This window comes from Halichoerus grypus, chromosome 2 (assembly GCF_964656455.1).
Source record: "Halichoerus grypus chromosome 2, mHalGry1.hap1.1, whole genome shotgun sequence".
Taxonomy (NCBI): Eukaryota; Metazoa; Chordata; class Mammalia; order Carnivora; family Phocidae; genus Halichoerus; species Halichoerus grypus.
In genome coordinates, this window is record NC_135713.1 from 73,243,420 (window position 1) to 73,259,352 (window position 15,933).

Consider the following 15,933-nt stretch of genomic DNA (forward strand, 5'->3'; position numbering starts at 1 on the left):
ACTACATTTTTTCTTATACATACATATGATAAAGTTTAATTTATAAATCAGGCATAGTAAGAGATTAATAATAATAAAATAGAACAATTACAACAATATACTGTAATAAAATTACATGAATGTGGTCTCTCTCAAAATATCTTATGGTTGCCTTATAAATACACAGAACACCTTTTGGATCCCTGAGCAGCGCCATGGCAGTCGGCAAGAACAAGTGCCTTATGAAAGGCGGCAAAAAGGGAGCCAAGAAGAAAGTGGTTGATCCATTTTCTAAGAAAGATTGGTATGATGTGAAAGCACCAGCTACGTTCAATATAAGAAATATTGGAAAAACATTAGTCACAAGAACTCAAGGAACCAAAATCACATCTGATGGCCTCAAGGGTCGTGTTTTTGAAGTGAGCCTTGCTGATCTGCAGAATGATGAAGCTGCGTTTAGAAAATTCAAGCTAATTACTGAGAATGTTCAGGGCAAAAACTGCCTGACTAATTTCCATGGCATGGATCTTACCCATGACAAAATGTGCTCCATGGTCAAAAAATGGCAGACCATGATTGAAGCTCGTGTTGATGTCAAGACTACTGATGGTTATTTGCTTCATCTGTTTTGTGTTGGTTTTACTAAAAACGTAATAATCAGATTTGGAAGACATCTTATGCTCAGCACCAACAGGTCTGTCAAATTCAGAAAAAGATGATGGAAATCATGACCCAAGAGGAGCAAACAAATGACTTGAAAGAAGTGGTCAATAAATTGATTCCAGACAGCATCAGAAAAGATATAGAAAAGGCTTATCAGTCTATTTATCCACTCTATGATGTCTTCATTAGAAAAGTAAAAATGCTTAAGAAGCCCAAGTTTGAATTGGGAAAGCTCATGCAGCTTCAAGGTGAAGGTAGTAGTTCTGGAAAAGCTACTGGGGATGAGACCGGTGCTAAAGTTGAACGAGCTGATGGATATGAGCCATCAGTCCAAGAATCTGTTTAAAATTCAGACATTTAATGGTGACAAATAAAAAATCTTATTTGTGATGTTTAAAATAAATACATACATACATACATACATACACACATACATACATACATACACAGAACAAACTGATGGTTGCCAGAGGGAAGGCAGGGGAGTTGGAGAATGGATGAAATGGGTAAAGGGCAGTGAAAGGTACAGGCTTCCAGTCGTAGAATGAACAAGTCATGGGAATAAAAGGCACAGCATAGGGAATATGGTCAATAATACCGTAATAATGTTGTCTGGTGACAAATGGTAGCTACACTTGTGAGCACAGCATAACATATGGAGAAGTTGAATCACTATGTTGTACACCTGAAACTAATGTTATATTGTGTATCAGCTATACTCAAAATTTTTTTTAAATATTTTATTATCCTGTGTTCATCCTTCTTCTTGTGATGATGTGAGATGATAAAATGTCTATGTGATGAAATGAAGGTGAATGATGTAGGCTTGCCATGTCTCCTTAGGCTACTATTGACCTGACAATTCCTCAGAAAAAGAATCATCCGCTTCCTGATTGCAGATGCTGAAGGTAACCTGAAACTGCAGAAAGGGAAGCCACAGATGGGGTTGGCGGGAAGGAGGGGTTGTCTATGGTATTTCACATATGTAATGTTACTTATTCAAAAATTCCATTCTTTGACAAAAACTACATTTCAAGCTTGCTTATTTATGCTAGATCTCCAACCTCTTTGGAAACACGAGTCCACTGATCCTTCTAGTGTCCATCCATCAGCAGCACATTAGGATCTCTCTCTTTTCTTCACATATCCAGCTTAGGTTTCAGGGTCCCTTGTTACAGAAAAATCCCCATTGACATTTTGAACTCTTTTGCTCTGCTGTCTTTATATCTCACTGGTGTGGAAACATCCTACCTCCGGATGAACCCAACTATTTTCTTTCTCCGTTCCTGCCATGAGTGGCTGAGCACTGCTAGAGGAAGTCCACCACCAGGGCAGACTAACATCACAATGAACTAATAGGACCGACCTCAGAAAGGTGGTCACCTCTATCTGACCTCCCTAATGATGTTTCTCAAACCACCTCATTTGAAATCTCTAAAATGACTACTTACAGGCTCCTGGCTGGCTCCACTGGTAGAGCATGTGACTCTTGGTCTCAGGGTTATCATTTCAAGCCCCACATTGGTTAAAGAAATTACTTAAAAATAAAATCTTTTACAAAAAAAAAATAAATAAATAAAATAAAATGACTAAAGTGCCCTCATTTTTCCTCAAACCTCCAACTTTCCCATTCTCAATTTTCCTCCCTCTTTCCTCCAAGAAATGATGTATCCTTCTACTTCACAGAAGAAATGGAGACTGTCTCGCTCAACATGTCGACTTCTGCACACTTCCCATTCACCTTGTAGCGAAGAGAAACTACCCCTCTCCTCTTTGAGAACCAACTCTCTTCTTCGGTTTTTATTTATTATCCTAAAAAGATATTCCTTCAGGATTATGATAGCATTGAATTTCATCTCCTCTGAGCTTCACAGGAAATTTATATAATTGACTCTTTCTTATCCTTCTTGTATTTTCAAATCTTATACACACACACACACACAATCTGAATCCATCTTTCCCCATGGACTTTATCCAGAGTCAAATCCCTGGCAATCAATTAATCAATCAATAGCCTCCACTGGCCCTTCCATCACAGTTTAGATACCATTTCTTTTTTTTTTTTTTTTTAAGGTTTTATTTATTTATTGGAGAGATAGAGGAAGAGAGAGCAAGCAGGGGAAGGAGCAGAGGGAGAGGGACAAGCAGACTCCATGCTGAATGCCCAGCCTGATGGGGGTTCCGTGAGGGGCTCCATCTCAGGACGCTGAGATCATGACCTGAGCTGAGACCAAGAGTTAAACACTAACCAACTGAGCCACCCAGGTGCCCTGATACTACTTGTATCCCCTTCTCCCTTTACATCCCACTCACTCTTTACCTAAATAACTCTTGCTAAGTTCACTAATGGCTTTTAATATCTAAACCCAAAGGATGTTCATTTTGGATCCTCATCATCTACAATTTATCAGTAGTTCTGAGAAGGTTGACCTCTCCCTCATGGTTTTCGAGACAGAATCACATCTAGTTTTCTTGCAACCTCTCTACTTCTCTGTGTTCTTTCTCCTTCTTCAAAGTCATTAAATGGAATTTTTCTATGTCCTCTTTTCTTCTCAGTCTGTGTTCTTAGGAATTTTATTCAATAGGAATTTAGTTATCAACCATAAGCTAGTGCCTCCCAAATTTACTTCTCCAGTCTGTTCATTTATTCATTTATTCTATAAGAATTTATTAAATGCCTACAATATGCCAGTCACTTGGGATAAGAGGGTGAATGAACTCAGACTTTTCTGAGTTTAAGACCCATAAAAAAAAAAAAGACCCATATATTCAACTGCCTACTATTATCTCCACTTGAATGCCTCAAAGGCATCTCAAATTAACACATGTTAAACCAAACACATCATCTCCTCAAGTCTAATCCTCTTCCCAAGTACTTATTGGCACCACCTGCCAACCAGTTGTTCAAGCTCGAAACCTAGGAGTCTTCTTCAGTTTTCCCTGATCCTTCACCACCTTCAGGCCCATTTCATTGTTACCTTCTAAATACATCTTGATTCCATCCACTTGACTCTCTATCTCTACCCTCAACTCCTAATCCCACGTACCATTATCACTTAACTATACCAACTCCTATAAACCCCCAGCTGCCTTCCCTGGTTCTGCTTCTCCTCCTTCCAATTTTAAAAACACAGACTTGATATTATGATCCATAACCTCTCTCCCCACACCACCACATTCGGCCCTCTTTCACTTCTTTAAACACACCATGCTCCATCCTACTACAGGTACTTTGCAATGCTATTCCTTTGCAAAGGAATGTTCCCCCAATCCTCCTCCCCTATGCACCTGCTTAAATCTACCCACACATCAAATTTTAGTATGCTTGTCAGTTCTTCTGTGAACTAAACCCCACATTATGCTAGGTTCCCTACTGTATGCTTTCGTGGTCGCCTCCCTTCTTAGCACTTATCACAGTTGCAATTTTACATTTACTTGCATGTGATTTTTGAAATTAATACAGGTCTTCTCCAATAGATTGGAAGCATAATGATGACAGAGGCTATTTAATTTTTGCTCTCCATTAATTGTTCAGCTCTCATATAGTACCTATCACATGTTAGGTTTTCAATAAAGACTTGTTACATGGATGAATGAATGAAAGAATGAATTAAAAAAAAAACAAATCATTCAAAATCCCATTACCCCAAAACAGGCAGTTATATTTTTGTGTATTCTTTTCCAATAATTTTTATGTAAGCATATTTTGAGATTTTTATAATTTGGATAGAAACTGTATCTACAATTTCAATTTTAATACTTACATCAAACCCCAAGAGTTTTCTGAAATTATAAGCTATTCTTCAAAAACCACTTTTGGGGCTCCTGGGTGGCTTAGTTGGTTAAGCGTCTGCCTTCAGCTCAGGTCATGATCCCAGGATCCTGGGATCGAGCCCCATGCTGGGCTGCCTGCTCAGCGGGAAGCCTCTTTCTCCTTCTCCCTCTCCCTGCTGCTCCTCCTGCTTGTGCTCTCTCTCAAATAATAAAATCTTTTAAAAAAATAAAAAAAATTAAAAACCTCCACTTTTAATGGCTCCATAATATTCCAACTTATGAGTCTAGTTTAATGTATTTAAACACTCTCCTATTATTAGATACTTGGGATCTTTCCAATATTTTTGCTGTTATAAAGCAACAGTGATCATTTTTGTACATTTTATGCATCTAAATTTATGGCTACTTACATGGGACAAATCCCTAAAATGGGATAAATTCCAAGGTTAAGATGTATAAATTTTTTTAACACTTGGGGATACCTGGGGCGCCCAAGTGGCTCAGTGGATTAAGCATCCAACTCTTTTTTTTTAAGATTTTATGTATGTATTTATTTATTTATTTATTTTGAGAGAGAGAAAGCACAAGCAGGGGGAGGGGCAGAGGGGGTAGGAGAAGCAGACTCCCTGCTGAGCAAGAAGCCTAACATGGGGCTCGATCCCAGGATCCTGGGATCATGACCCCCAAGCAGAAGGCAGCCAATAAACTGACTGAGCCACTTGGGTGCCCCAAGCAACCAGCTCTTGATTTTGGCTCAGGTCATGATTTCAGGGTCATGAGATCAAGTCCCACTTTGGACTCCAAGCTCAGCACTGAGTCTGCTTGTCCCTCTCCCTCTACTCCTCCCCCTACTCCCTCTCTCTCTCTCTCTCTCAAATAAATAAAATCTTAAAAAAACAACAACAACAACAAAGACTTGGGAATATCTGAATACTAAGAATATAAGAGCAGTAAATGATATTGTAGCATTTATATGTATCTCTGTTGAAATAAATTACTCAGATTTAGACTGCAAGTCAGGGTGGGACTAATCAGTTTACTAAAAGAATTTATTCAACTTTTAAAACTACACTTTGTGAATAGGTTACTCCAGAGCAAGAATGATGAAAGATTTTTCAGGATGGACTTATTTTTCAGCATTTTGCCCTAGTGTCTTGAAGAGAACTCTTTTGAGAATATGTTTTCCCAGTTTGAGGTTTGGGGTTTGTTTTTTGTGTTTTGTCTTTGTTTCTGCTTTACAAATCTGATAACACTATTGATATAGTTCAATAGGATTCTTTGCAATATTTGATGCTTTACAAAATGAACATAAACACATCCTCAAGACTCTATTAATCGGATATGCTTAAAAGTTGTTCCAAATATTTCTTTGGATAAGTTAATGGAGGTCCAGTGCCCTGGGATAGGGAAAGTGATCAATTAAAGCATCAGGGGCTAGGGTTTGAGGAAGGTGAAATTATCTGGCATGCTGGACATTCCCTCCCTGCTTTCAGCAATTACAGGATTTCCCTCTGGGAGGTTTCCACACAAGAGTCTCAATTAGAAGAGTCTATTAACAAAAACAAAGCCTTCTAGACAAGTGTTTTTTGCAAGAATATTCCATTCAAAACAACCGCAGCAATATTTTCAATAAATATGTTTATAATATTTCTGATGCTTGATATAAACATCAGAATCATCCATTTTTCATTCTGAGAAGATTCAATTCTCAGTCTACTATGTTAGCACACATCAAGCTAGTAAAAGAAATCTATGCACAGCATGACCTACTTTTGATGTACTGATTTTTTTTCTCAAAAAGAATTAAAAACTGTCATTAAAAATTCAGATAGAACTGCATTAACACAATGGATGTAAAAGCCTATTTCAACACAGTAGAATGCATTGTATTTTTCATGAGATTCTACAACCAATAATTTTTAGGTATATTTTGCTATTAGATACATTAATATAAATCCTCTCAGTTCTTAGAATATAGTTTAATTCAGAGTCATATCCTCAGTTGCCTGTTCTGGTACATAATTGATTTTGTAAAGGGAAGAACAACCTTTATTAAGGTGGATTAATTTTGACATTATGAATATTCATATTTTTATCATACTATTCTCATGTTTTTCATTAGACATGCTCAGAGATACTCTTGCCTCTACAGCAGAATTTTATTTTTATTACCTAATTCTTCTGCTTCAGTTATTACAAAATGCATTTTAAGTTTTTAAAACTTTTTTCTACATTCACAACTCTATGACATATGCATATATGCTCATTTTACAGATGAAGATACTAAGGTTCATAAATTTAAATAACCTACCTAATTTAATCTAATTCAAAGCCTAGAAAAGGGTAAAGTAACATTCTACCCAAGTTCTCTCTGGCTCTACACCTCTGTTCTTCCCACCACATCAGGTAATGAATCATATATAACTGTACTACAACTAGTTGTGAGCATAGAGATGATGTAATTTTTGACCTGTTTTTCATGCTCAGTGACACCTAATTATCATCATCAACATCACGCTTCTAGTGTCATCTAGCTATGAGCATTCCTTTGTCATTCCTTGCCTATTAAGTCTTTTTCAATCAAAGCATATTCTTTTCCTTGCATATGCCTCTTCTTTCTTAAGCTCCACAATCTGTTGAATGAATGAAATACCATTCCTCATTTTCTCCTCCATATACACAAGTTGAGGGCATTGGTCACATAGTAGAAAGAACACAGGCTTTTAACAGGTAGATCTGCATTTGACTCCCAACATCACCACTTAAAAGCTACATAACTGTGGGCAAGTTATTCCTCGGAGATCATCATCTGTAAAGGGCATAATGATGCTTATCTTATCTTATAGGGTTTATAGATTAAAAACAATGCATGCACGTAGTAGGTACTCAGTAAATAATTTCTCTCATTACCATTTTCATCATTATACCGTATGCTTCAGTTAAATCAGACCACATGTCCACCCCACCCCCAGTATTGTCTATGCTTTGCCACCATTTGTCTGTAATTCTCATCCACCCCATTGTCATCCAATTTATTCTTCAACCTTAGTTCAAAAGTCACTTCCATCAAGCTTTCCCAGCTCCTACTAACTGGGAGGGATGTCTCCTTTATCTGAGCTGCTATAGCACTTGGAACTTGCTTACTAGATCCACTTTATCTTGTATCACAATATGTTTATTTTTGTCTACTGTGTCATTAAACTGTAAGAACCTTATTTACATGGTCAACATCATAATCTCTGTTTTCTCCACAGCATCTAGCTCAGGACCTGGCGCTCAGTATATGGATGACTAAATCAAGTATATAAATAAAGTTTTTATGAAATCTGTATTCTTTCTTTAATAGCCTCAAAATCTCTTAATTTAAAATGTGCAGGAACTCTTAAGCTAACACTTTTAGAGATAGGACTCATTTCTACAGTGACCAAATAAAAACTTCAACTCCTTGACCCTTCCCCAGAACATCCCTACCAAGATGGATATGAATAAACTGGAATACCCAGAGGAGACTTAGGAGTTCTGAGATATATTGTAAAAAAAAAAAAAAAAAAAAAAAAAAGTAGTCTGAAACAAAAAGAATGGGAAGATGGGCAGTATTGTGATATGAAGGGAGAAGTAATGTGTAAAATCAGATAGAAAAATACACTGCTTCTAATGGAGAGTGAACATCCTTTGGTCCATAAAAGGAAACTCCGTGATGCATTTGTGAAAAATCAAACAATTTTATACCATTATTGATTCTTATATTAAGGTTCTCTAGAGAAACAGAGACAATAGTTATAGTTTTATATATATATATATATATATATATGATTTATTATAAGGAAAGGACTCACAAGATTATGGAGGCTGAGGAGTCCCACAATCTGCCATCCGTAAACTGGAGTCACGAGAGGTCTGGTAGAGTTCCAGTCCAAAGTCGGAAGGCCTGAGAACCAGGAGTACCAATGGCGTACATCCCAGTCTGAGAGCAGAAGACCAACTTCCCAGCACAATTAGCCAGGCAGAGGGAGAAGTTCCTCCATTTTTTATTCTAATCAGGCCCTGAAGGTGTTAGAGGATGCCCACCCACATTGGGGAAGACAAACTGCTTTACTCAGTGTACTGATTCAAAGGCTAATCTCATCCAGAAACATCCCCACAGACACACCTAGAAATAATGTTTTACCATCTCTCTGGGCAACCCTCAGCCCACTCAAGTTGACACATAAAACTAACCATCACAACCCTCAAGTTTAAAAGGATGTAATTTTGGCAAAAATAAGGAAATTCAGCCACAGGTCTGCAGGTGAGTCACTGAAGAAAGGCCCCGGGCCAGAGAACAAAGTAGGCGCTGAAACCCAGCAGGTGCTCTGCGCACCCAGCTGTACCGGGCTGGCTTGGAACTGCCTCCACCTGGACGAATGGTGCCTTCTTACAGTTTGCTGGGTAGCTATGCACCTGAGGGGTTGTCACAGAAGACCTGTTCCAAATTGTCTCCTATGGTCAACAGCAGCCTGTCAATAAGCCCTTTGGGCATTCCGATAAAAGCGTGCCTCCTCTTTCCCCTAGTAGGTATGTAACCCTTCGCATTGCCTGCTGTGGACTGGGGCTGTAAATGCCAAAGGTTCAAAAATATTCAGTGCAGCAAGGCTTGCACTTTCTTATATTTCTTATATTCACTTGCACTTTCACCACATACAAATTCTTATAGGGCAAGAAAAACACCTTAAAGTATTAAAAATAGGTAGCTCTTGGGTGACTCTTTGAAAACAGACATGCTTTCAATCTTTTGTTTTATTTAAGAATAACAGTCTTACGTGGGAATCCCACTATTGATGCAAAAGACATCAGAGAAAGACTTGTCACATGTGCTCCTGAGAGGGAAACTTTCTCTCCCACTACTCCTCCCACTTCTAAAGAGGCACCCTTTCAAGCTTGTTTCTTTAAAAGCTTTAGAAAGTAGGTGGGACAGAAAAGGAGACAATGTCATTCCATGTGACAGCCCCAGCATACAATGAAAATTCCTCTGCCACTCACCCAAGTGTATTCCCTTCTGCGGAGACAAATTCTGATTCTCTGCAATCTTGACCTCAAACCACTAATAAAACCATCATAAGTATGGACTTGCATCCTGGCTTGCTGATAGCTGCCCACCCACACGAGCCGTATAAGCAGCAGCTTTAGGAAGTCTGGGGGTGGGATCACTTTGGGTGGGACAGTGGGAGGATGAGGGCAATAGCGCTGAATGTGGGGTCTGTTCCCTGAGGCTTCCTGGAACCCAGAGGAGGTGATGGGAGGGGCCTCCTCTCCCTCAGAACCTGGAACAATGTGGAGACAATTATACAGGCGGGAGCGGTGGACAAAAATAGGCCAGAAGAGGCATCACGCAGTTCCCTCTGCCTGGAGTGTCCTTCCCTGCTCCTCCCTTTACGGGAATTCTATCCACCCCTAATGACCCCTTAAATACCTGCTTCTCCAGGAAGCCTTTCCTAATCTTCCTCTTTTGCTCCCCCCTCTTTCTCCCTCTCCTCCCCTAGTACATGCTCAGAATTCATCTTCACTTCCTCTATGATGTTAATCTCTATTGCACTTAACTCCTCTTTATTAGTATTTAAGTGTCTCTTGTTTATTGTGTTTGAATCTTCTTGGGTCTGTCTCCCATATAAATCACAGACAACTTGAGGGTAGAGACCAAACTTGGTTCATCCCTATATACCACCAACACGAGGCACAGTGCCTTGTTCATGGCAGTAGACAGGGCCTTTGCACATACTGTCTTATTTACCCAGGAAACACTTCTCTCTTCTCCACCCACACCACCCCCCTTAACCAAGTTTACTACTACTTGTTTGGAAAGGAACATTATCCTCTCACTCCTCATGCAACCATTCATGAGGAATTCCCGCAGTGACCTTTATGGTCTTTTGTCCGTCCCACTCTGACTCACTCCATCCTAAGACACGGAGCTGCATTTGATTGGGATGTTTGCAAGATGGGACCGAGTAATCCCAGTCCAGCTCTTACTCCTTATCCCAGCTTTCCTGATGGTGTATTCTGGTCTGTGATCTTGCTTGCAGTTTTAAAGCATAAATTCAATTCAGATTATTATTAGCAAGCTTATATGACTATATATGTAAGCTCTATCCTAAACTGTATCCATAATACAGTTGATATTTTGATCTCCATCTGTCTGACTCCATTGTTTCCAAACTCAAGCAGGAGAGGAGTGTTATGTACGGTCCTCCTAATGTCTCATTACTAGTCCTATTTCAGATTTGAACAAATACATCACTTCCTTGGAAACTCTTCCCTGACCACTGAAACTTGGTTGGGTTCTCCTGTACATCATATACATGAAATATTATATAATATATTACTTGTATAAATATCACTTTGTTATACCTATTTTCCCCTCCATGCCACTTACCCAACAGCATATTTTTCTGTGGCACTGCTTTCTTAAACTTCTTATTATAGAACATTTTACACATATACAGAAGCAGAGAGAATAGTATATGGATCCCCACACACCCATCAACTAGCTTCATCAATTACTGACCCAATTTTATTTCATCTATACCCCCACCCCCCTCCACAAACCCAGACAACTTGGAAGAAAATATCCCAGACATCGCATCATGGTATCTATATTTACAGCACACATCTTTAATACACAAGCACTAAGCATTAATGTTTGATTTTTTACTTCACTTGTTTGTGAGATTTATTTTAATGATTACTTGTACTCGTTCCCTCAGATTACAAACTCCATGTGTCAGAGACTTTGTTTTATCCTGATTATATTCCTAGTACATAGTAGGTGCTCAATAAATTAAATATGAAGGAAACAATTTTAAAAGTGAATGTGCGAAATAAGTCAATCAGAGAAAGACATGTATCATATGATCTCACTGATATGAGGAATTCTTAATCTCAGGAAACAAACTGAGGGTTGCTGGAGTGGTGGGGGGTGGGAGGGAGGGGGTGGCTGGGTGATAGACAGTGGGGAGGGTATGTGCTATGGTGAGCACTGTGAATTGGGTAAGACTGTTGAATCACAGACCTGCACCTCTGAAACAAATTATACATTATGTGTTAAAAAAAAAAAAAAGAAGATAGTAGGAAGGGAAAAATGAAGGAGGGGGAATCGGAGGGAGAGATGAACCATGAAAGACTATGGACTCTGAGAAACAAACTGAGGGTTCTAGAGGGGAGGGGGGTGGGAGGATGGGTTAGCCTGGTGATGGGTATTAAAGAGGGCACGTACTGAATGGAGCACTGGGTGTTATACACAAACAATGAATCATGGAACACTACATCAAAAACTAATGATGTATGGTGATTAACATAACATAATAAAATTAAAAAAAAAAAGTGAATGCAGAAAACCATTTGCAAGTTGGGGGCCAAACAGCATCCATTCCCCTTCTGTTGTTACCAAAAGAACAGAAGAAGTTCCCTCAACTCTCAGTCCCTGTGATTCAAGAAGTTTTGGCTCTACCCCTGGCTCTAGAGTTATGGCACACGGATCAGGCCTGACAAAGAGTAATGCAACCTCATCGTCAACAATACTGGTTTAGTGATGAACACAGGACCCAGTCAAAGACAATGGGATGCTGGGAAACTTGGTGTGCAGCCCGGAAAGAGGCAAGCACTTTCTCCTACTGGACATGAACCTGGAGAATGAGAGGCTGATATTACTGCAATGCCAGAGTGTATCTGAAAATGGCTCTGACACAGAGGATGGAGAACCAAGGGATGGGGAGAGAAATCAGGGCCTAGAGAAAGCACTTGAGTCAAACGTCATGGGAATCAAACCTACCTGGGGATTCTTAAAGTTACGTTACTCAGTGAATACCCTATTGGCTTAGACGAGCTTGGGTTAGAGTTTCCAAGACTTTTCAACTGAAAGTTCCTGTCTGATTATAAGGGAAGAGGGAAAAGATAAAGAGTAAAGAGAAAACCACTTGCAGGGTAAATAAAATACATTCTTTTCAGTAGAGTCCTTGGCCTAGTTATCACATATCCTGAGTTTTTAACGGCAGATCAAGCCTCTAGCCTTCAGAGCCCTCATTTATATGATGAGGGGAACTAAGAGGCCTCTAAATCCCCTTTGAGAAATCATGTGAGTTTTGTGGGGAAAACCTGAGAGAGCATACAGAGGGATCTGGACTTCCTTGCTGGAAATAGCATCTGATTACTAGCATATTTCCTTTCTTGGTTTAATTCATTGTAAAGCATTTCATATCTTCTAGGAAAAAAATAATAACTTCCTAAATGAGAAAGACCCCTGCTCAGCATTTCACTTTTGGGCAGGAGATGCTCTGTAGGAAAAATAAGTCTTCCCTCACTCATTGTGGCCCAACTGTAATATAATATCAGCATTATGAAAGCACATTCAGATATTAGGCATCATCAACAGGGAGCCAGAGATAAGCTTTTAAAAATTTTCCCAGGGCGCCTGGGTGGCTCAGTCGGTTAAGCGTCTGCCTTCGGCTCAGGCCATGATCTCAGGGTCCTGGGATCGAGCTCGCATCGGGCTCCCTGCTCCACGGGAAGCCTGCTTCTCCCTCTCCCACTGCTTGTGTTCCCTCTCTCGCTGTGTCTCTCTCTGTCAAATAAATAAATAAAATCTTCAAAAAAAAAAAAAATTTTTCCCTGCAGAGACTTTGCCTTCTGCAAAGAGTAAGCTCATCTTAGCTGCTATGGAGATCACTTGTTTTCTCTTAAACACACATGTGTCTTTATTTCAAGTTCCTCTTTTTGGAACAGTATGAAAATGTTCACCTGGTTGAGAAACAAATCTCAGAATAATACTTAAAGGCAACAACAAAAAAAATTGTCTAATATTTAGAAATCTCTTGGCTTTAAACTCTCGTATTTTCTCCTAACAGAATTTAAGAACTATATTTATAGAGTTGCAAGTAGGAATCTACTTTTATTGAAAGAGGTCAGCATAAACTATGGCGGGAAAAGAAAATGGTCTCAGGAAACATGGAGATAGGGAGAGGTCCTCTGGCTGTAGTCCTCCCACTTGCTCCCTACTCTCCCACTAGGTCTGAAGAAACTTGGGCAATTAGAGAGCCTACTTCCCCTTCGTATTCTCATCTACCGGAGGATGCAGGAGCAGGAAAGATTGCTCTTTGAAAGACACCTTCTCTGATCTCGCTAAAATCTGTATTTTATTCAAATTTCTGATTGTAGAGATTCATACAATCTTTCTAAGGAGCAGTGTGACAATAGAATTATCAATACCTTAAAAGCAGGCATATCCTTTGCGGTGTTCAAGATGGCTCCTGGGATTCACTCCTTCCTGGAGCTCCTCCCACAGCGAATCCTGGCTGGGCGACTGCAGTAGCATCCTATTGCTGCTGTAACAAATTGCTACAAATGTGGCTACTTAAAACAACACAGATTTAGTGTCTTCAAGTTCTGGAGGCGAGAAGTTCAAAATGGGTCACAATGGGCTAATATCAAGGTGTCCACAGGGAGTGTTTTCTCTGGAGTCGCTGCGGGAGGATCTATTTCCTTGCCTTTTCCAGCTTCCTTGGCTCGTGGCCTCCTTGTAGCCAGCAATCACAGCACTCGGACACCTGTGTCTGCAGTCGCATCTCCTTCTCTGACTCTTAACACTCCTGCCTCCCTATTTTACTTATAATAACCCTTGTGATTACATTGGATCCACCTGGGTAATCCAGGCCAATCTACCCATCTCAAAATGCTAACTTAACAACACCTGTAAATTCCCATTTGCCATGAAAGATAACAGTCACAAGTTCCACTGTTTTAGGACATCTTTGAGGGATCATTATTCTGCTTACCACAGTGACCAATAGAAAATGGCAGAAGTAACAGCATGTGATTTCCTTTGTGAGGTCATAGAAGGCAATGCAACTTCAGTCTTGCTTTCTGGAATGTTTTATCCTGAGGAAATGGGCTATCATGTGTGAGGACACTCAAGCAGCCCTGTGGAGAGGCCCATGTGAAGAAGGATGATGTTTGCCCACCCACAACTGGCAGCCACATGTAGAGCCACACGGAGTGGATCCTCCATCTTTGGTCGAGCCTTCAAATGACGACAGCCCAGCCAACATCTGACTGCAACCTCAGGAAAGACCCTGTCTAGCCACTCCTGAATCCCTGATCCAAAAATAAAACATTATTTTTGTTCTATGCCTCTAAATTTTGGAAATGCAGTCAGTTGTATGTGGAGGGAGTTCTGAGGAAAGAATAGTGCACAAAGTATATGCACACAAAATTCTGAATAGAGAAACTCATCAGAGTTTTTATTAATGAAACCTTAAAGACAACCTGAATATGCAGCTATGGGGGAATTGGTTAAATAAAGTAAAACATACCCATATAATGGATGAGTAAGTATCATGTTGCAGAACATAAAGGTCATGTAGAACAATAGTTCTCAAACCTTTTCTGGGTAAAACCTTTCCTGTAAGTAAAACTTTTAAGAGAAGCTTGCATGATAAAAGCAAATCTTTCCAGCTGAGGTAGGTTCAGCTTCCCAGAGCCAGGCCCTGGCTAGCAGTGGTGGTGCATCCCAAAGACACCCAGGATTCTGGGAGCACAGTTTGAAAGTCACTGTTCTAAGAGAATTTTTCATGTCACATGAACCAGTACACCAACTGAAAGAAGCAAGATCCCTGTTTTTTGCCATGTGCTTGTCTCCCTTGCCAGCCTCATCTTAGGCGCTCTGCCCTTGCCGTCAGTGCACTGGCCTTCTGGCTTGCTCAGCTCTCAACTTCAGTGTGACTTCCTCAGTAAAAATCTCAGTGTCCATTTCTTCCCTTCTCCCCATACTAACCCAGACTGGATCAGGTCCTGAGGCTGGAAGTCTAAGATTAAAGTGTTGGCAGGTTTGATTTTTTGCTGAGGTCTCCCTCCTTGGCTAGCAGATGGCCAATTTCTCCTTGTATCCTCACGTGGTTGTTGTCTGGTCTATGTGTCCCTATGTCCTAATTTCCTCGTCTTATGAGGACACCAGTCATAGTGGATTAGGCCTATTATGGGCTCAATGTGTCCCCTGTAAATTCATATGTTTAAGTCCTAACCTCAATGAGATGGTATTTGGAGGTGGGGCCTTTGGAAGCTAATTAGCTTTAGATGGTTGGGACCCTCATGATGGGATTAATGTCCTTGTAAGAAGAGGCTAGAACTCACTCTCTCACTAGCGCTCTTTCTCTCTCTCCCTTTCTCTCCCCCCCAACTTGATCCCCATCCTCTCTCTCCTCCTCTCTTTCTCATGGCCATGTGGGGTATAGTGATGTGGCTGGCTGCAAGCCAGGAAGAGAGCTCTCATCAGTAACCAAATCTGTTAGCACCTTGATCTTGGACTTAGCCTCCGGAACTGTGAGAAATAAATGTCTCTTGTTTAAACAACCCAATCCGGGGTGCCTGGGTGGCTCAGTCGGTTAAGTGTCTGCCTTTGGCTCAGAGCATGATCCCAGCTTCCTGGGATCGAGTCCCACATCGGGCTCCTTGCTCCGCGGGGAGCCTGCTTCTCCCTCTCCCTCTGCCTGT

The 15,933-nt window shown here is 40.3% G+C and overlaps 1 protein-coding gene and 1 pseudogene across 3 annotated transcripts in view; one reads left to right on the top strand and one right to left on the bottom strand.

Annotated features, from left to right (window-relative positions):
- Positions 1-15,933, bottom strand: part of MACIR (macrophage immunometabolism regulator) — a 169,067-nt gene that overhangs the window by 112,418 nt on the left and 40,716 nt on the right. The gene's annotated exons all lie outside the window — the stretch shown is intronic.
- LOC118546850 (small ribosomal subunit protein eS1 pseudogene) lies at positions 195-1,032 on the top strand (annotated as a pseudogene).